Consider the following 6,000-nt stretch of genomic DNA (forward strand, 5'->3'; position numbering starts at 1 on the left):
GAAGGTCTAGGCAAACTCTCTTGCTCAGGATCTAGAGCATAGGAGGATTCTGGTATCCTCCTTGCCTGACCAACTAAGATGGGGAAAGAACACTGAAGGCAACTTTAACCTCAAAGAAGCTAAACAAGTAGTAACAAGATTTAACTACCTAAACCCTGATCAAGTTTGGAAGAATATTTGGCAAAGCCCCCATTGGATGAAAATAAAGTTATTTATTTGGCTCGTTCATCAAAGGAAAATTTTAACTTGGGAGAATCTCCTTAAAAAAGGCTTCATTGGACCATCCAAATGTTACCTTTGTGGCTCACAAGAGGAGACGATGGATCACCTTCTCAACCTCTGCCATTTCACCTCTACCGTGTGGGAATGGGTGGCCTCAATCTTTAGGCACACTGATATGGATAGACTCAGCATCTCCAACACTTTGAAGAATTGGAGGAAAAATTCTCAGCGAATGAAATCATTAATAAAGCCTGGACTCTGGTTCCAGGCTTTGTCATCTGGGATGTTTGGAAAGAATGCAATAGTCAGATCTTCAAGAACAAAGCAGGCAAGCCCCAGCACATAATTGATCAAATTTTAAGGCAGCTCAAAGACACAGTCATAAGCTTGTTGAGGAAACTTTCTAAGGACCCTCCTCTACCCCAAGATGTGTGTATTCTACTACATTTGGATCTCCAGTCTATAAGCCCACAGAGCATAATCAAGGGTGTGAGCTAAAAAAATGCAGACATAAATATTTGGAAGCCTCCTCCACATGGTTTCTTAAAGGTCAATATAGATGAAGCACCTAAGGGAAACCCAGGGTTAGCTGGTTTTGGGGGTGTTATAAGAGATGAATAGGGTCAAATAAAGGAGATCTTTCATGGCCACTTGGGGAAGGCCACTAATAACATGGCGGAACTCATGGCCTTAGAGCAATGCTTGGAAATATTGGTGGATTCAAATTCACACAATGTCATCATTGAAGCAGATTCAGAATTGATTCTTAGAGTGGCCAAGAAAATATGCAATGGTACATCACCGAATAAAGTGTCGAAACACTGGAGGCTATTGCAGGTCTTTCACTGTATCTATACCCACCTACAAACTTTGAAACTATAAGCTTTGTCCATGTGAAAAGAAAAGATAACATGTTGGTTGATCATCTGGCGAATGAAGTGATTAATAAGGAAAGGGACACTCAACACATTTGGGAGTTGTTACCCCAGGAAAACTGTTAGAGGATTGTCTCTGTCAGGCTGCCGAAGATATGGATCGATGGATTGACAGGATGGATCGAAGAGGCTCAGGAGACAGGTGGGAGGATAGGGAAGCCTAAACTATTTACTTGTTGTTTTAGCAGCAGTCCGCAGGTTGTATTGGCTTTAGTATTCCATTGGATTTTAGTGGATGGTTGAGATCAGCGGAGGAAGACCAAAGATGCAGTGGCGTGAGGACTGATCCTGGACCGATAGATCTCGGTTGAGATAGAACTATGGTGTTCGAGCAAGGAAGTTACCCTACCGTTAACAAGAAGAAGCGAGTTGGAGAAAACCACAAGTGGATTTCGGGCAGAGGAAAGGTCGTAAACGGTATTTCCCTGTTAGCTCTGATTCCACTCACACAGTGACAAGTAGCAGCGAGGTGAGAGAGAGAAACTGCTTTTTTCGGGCGGACTTGGAGTGCGCAAGTTAATCGTGCGAAATACGTGTGAGTCGTTAGATCTGGGGGAGCGATATCAACAGTTGACAAATGAGGATAAAGTCTCAAAGTCGGGAAGTGTTGTGACTGTTGGATCTTGCATAGATCAACAGTGGAGAAGTGCCGATGTTTCTTCGGTGGGGCGGATTTCAAGCTTTGTTGAGAACTATGGTTTGTGTTTTCGTCGGGTCCGGGTTGGTAGTAGCGGGTTGGAGAAACCCACAAGTGGATTTCAGGCGGAGGAAAGGCAGTAAGCGGTAATTCCCCTTTGGCTCTGATTCCACTCACACAGTGACACGTAGCATCGAGGTGAGAGAGGGAAACCGCTTTTCAAGCAGATTTGGGGTGCGCAAGTTAACCGTGCGAAAAATATGTGAGCCGTTAGATCTGGTGGACCGAGATCGACGGTTGATAGAAGAGGGCAAGTTTCGAAGTCGAGAAGTGATGGGACCGTTGGATCTTGAAAAGATCAACGGTGTAGAAGAGCCGACGTTTTTTCAGAAGGGCGGATTTCAAACTTTTTAACTAAGGTTTGTGTTACCGTCAGGTTCGAAGAAATGGTCTGGAGCTTTGCGGGATCCCTTGGGAGTTTAACAATCCTTCCTGTTTAATAGGTTTTGAAAGTCTAGGGGATTTGGTTTGTTTCCTATTGTTGGCATTCCCACAACAAGCTAGTTCTTGTTTTGGTCTCTACACTTGCATAGACGTGTAACATATTTAATGTACTAGTTCGGTTAATAGAAGGCTCCATTCTTACTTGACCAAAAAAAAATATGTATGTTGTTGTTGTTATTGTTATTGTTATTGTTGTTGTTTTTTTTCATGGGGAACTAGAAACCTCCCCAATTATATGCAACAGCTCACAAGGCACATAGATCATAAACTCATAGTTCAACATAGGACTGAGATGTTTAAAGATCACCGGAAATTGGATCTGAGATCCCAAACTCCAATGGGATGCCTCTCCTTCCATCCTTACTATGACAGGTCATGTTGTCCCCCCGAGGGATTTGAAATTGGGTGGAGGGGATAAAATTCCAATTAGACAACAACCTTGTTGTCTCATGAGGAGACAAAGATAAGATGTATGTTACTAATATCATTTTTTTGCTAGCAAGAGATATTGTAATCAAGTTCCTTCATAATGGATAGGATTTTCCCTCATTTCTTCAAGTCACAACAATTTCCACATTGGAGACATAATTATTACCAAGAGACACAAAAATCTATGGGTTGGATTTAGTTGGTTCCTATGAAGACTACTTTCCAACCTCATTGGGATCTAAGTATAGAAATTGGATGTTACTAGAGAAGGGTTGCTTCCATCACTTATAGGATTAGGCCATAAACTATGGGAGACAATTGTAGGGAGACATAAGCATTCATCTCTCTTATTCAAACCATGATTCCAAGGAATTGAAGTCAACCTCAATAACATCATTTTCTTAAACAAATTGAAGCCAAACCTTAAATGGAACTCTTGTTTCTAGAGCCAAGAAGGAAATCCCTCATTCTATCTATGTAGGCCCTAGTAGAAAATTTACAAGCATTTGTCCTAGTCGAAAGCTAGGGAGACATGAGCAATAGAGCAACGATTTCATAAGATTAATATATAGGTAACATATTTTTCCTCTGGTCACGATTATTAAGTCTTTCTCTTTTTAAATAATGAAGAAAAATATTTGATATTCAGATTAAATTGGCCATACTTCATTGGATATAGTGGAATGTATCTCTCCCCATAGACCCTTGAATTAAATCTCGAATGTGATATTATAAAAGCCCTAGTATGGGTCATATTACCTCACCTTTTGTTAATTTTTCAAGATGAATGCTCCCATAGAAAGATTGGAAACAAACTAGGCCATTTCATTAACTAAGCATAACCAAAAGGGAATCTATATTATTATGCAAGAAAATGCACGGATGTGTATTTTTAGAAAGGAATCCTTGATGCTTGTAAATTAATATAGTTGAGTGGATACAACGTCAAACTCTAGATTATGAGAAGATTTCATTCAAGTGCATTACTTCTCACACTTATGGACATTTTTCTAAAAATTATCGAGAAATCAAAGAAGAGTGACCCCATTCAAAGCAATAGTCAATGAAGGAATTGGAGTTCAACAACTCCAAGTAGGCATATAATTTTTTAGTAAAAGAGGTCATCCTATTCGAATTTATCACAAGAGGGTCTACCCATGTCAAGAAAACAAAAAATTTGAAGTTCTTGGGAACTTAGAGTAAACAATAAATCTTGAAAATATGGAGAAGTTAAAGAGGAATATAAACTAGATCTTAACTCTAAACCATTTCATCCTAGTAAGAGTACAAATCAATCACTTGAATATCTAGTGCTTATTGCCAAAAAAAAGAGGAAACAAAAGAATAAGAAGAAAATGAGGAAACTACATAGGAGTCAAAAGAGGAAGTTGTGGAGAAAAGGATATCTAGTTGAGTAAGAAAGGGATTCAAATGAGGAAGAGGACAAAGAGATGAAGTTAGATGTGTAGGCCCATCCTAAGCACTCTAAATCCTTCTCCTTTTTTAAAGTACCAAAAAAGGCTCCAAATGCATGATCTCTTCTAAAGGGGAAGGAAATCCATATATTCACCTTATATTGACTAATTAGGAAAATAAAAATGTTCACTTAGGATGTTAGACCATTTTTTCTTAAAATAATTATAATTTATTTTTATATTTCACTCTATAATCAATTTGTGAGAATTTATTCGTATATTTAGAAAACTAGTATAAAAGACCCTTATAGGAGATTTCAATCTCCCTCCCGTTTGTTCTATGAAGGTTGAAAATCTTGAAGATTTCCCATAACACTTAGCTATTCTACAATGTTTTTGATAGTAAAAAAAAATCAATATTGGTTTAAAAAGGATGCATGGTACTTATATCTCTTCACTCCCACGGCATAAACTACAAATATCAATGTACCAAAGACCTTGTTATACAAGTGTAATTGGTTCATGCGAGCAACTTTAAACTATAGATTCCACCAAGAAATAAATGGAACCACCACATGTCAACACCTTTTTATGGTTTTCTACTAAGAAAAAAACTAGAGCCACCGCATTTCAGAAGTATACACCTTCCTGCCACGAAATGAACAATCCATTTCATTCCATTATGTTTGCATGTTGCACATGCGTTAAGTGAAAGAAAACATATTTTGACAATAACATATTTTGCTTAAGCTTTAGGGATTTGATATTTCTTAAGCCCTTTGGCTCAATAGTGTCAAGGTTTTTTTTTATATAGATGGATGAAAAATATATATAGAATAACCAATTTAATTCAATATGATATTGTTAACTATAAGAGTTAATATTTTTGGAATGGATGAAAAATATATTTATATATATATAGAATAACCAATTTAATTCAATATGATAATGTTAACTATAAGAGTTAATATTTTTGGAAAGAAAGGAAGAAAATTATTTTTTAATCATATTTTCGACCTATTTTAACTTTAGACATCTTTTGATAGACTCATATTGAAAAAAAATTGGAAATATCTTTAAAAAAGATAATAATAATAATAATAATGATTTTTTCATGCATTTCCAGTTTATCTTGATATGGGTTTATCAAAAATATGTAAAGTGTTAAGTAGATGTAGAGTTTAATTCCACATTCAGTGAACATTGCACTTGAAATATTGGAAAATCTAAAAGATAATAAGTCGAAATATGATTTAAAAAGGAAAAAAGAAAAAGTAGTTTTATATTTTTCTTTTTGAAAATTCATAGATATTATTTTATTATTTTAACTACTATTCTATTATTTTTCTTAAAAGACTTATTTCAGGCCTCAAATTTCCCCTAATGCACAGTTATATGGGAATATATTCCATCAATGTCCAATACTATCAAATTTCATCTAGAGGTGGAGATTCAATTTTTTATTTTTGTTGATGGAATACAATCCAAGGTAAAAGGAAAAATTGACATATTGAAAGTAAGACATCACATATTTGATGTATTTCATGTTTATAACTTCTAAAATCAGTAACTTGATTGTGTGTTCTACAAGCATGTAAATATGGTTTAGGTTATGATTGTGAGTGATGGTTGTTATTTTATTTTTGAATTTTTCTCTAACTTGAAATCTACGTTAAAATATAATATTGTGAATGCGTCATATCTTCATTATTATTGTCTTTAACAATTACTCTTTTATTTTATTAATAAGTTTAATTTGTTTGGATAATTTTTGTGACCGAGAAAAACACTAAGGTCAAGCAATCCAAATAAAACACTAGAACTAACCAATAATGAGATGTTCAATTTTATTCAATTT

Source organism: Pinus tabuliformis, chromosome 3_2 (genome assembly GCF_031772625.1).
Source record: "Pinus tabuliformis cultivar Carrire ecotype Pingquan chromosome 3_2, CPIR1, whole genome shotgun sequence".
NCBI classification, from domain to species: Eukaryota; Viridiplantae; Streptophyta; class Pinopsida; order Pinales; family Pinaceae; genus Pinus; species Pinus tabuliformis.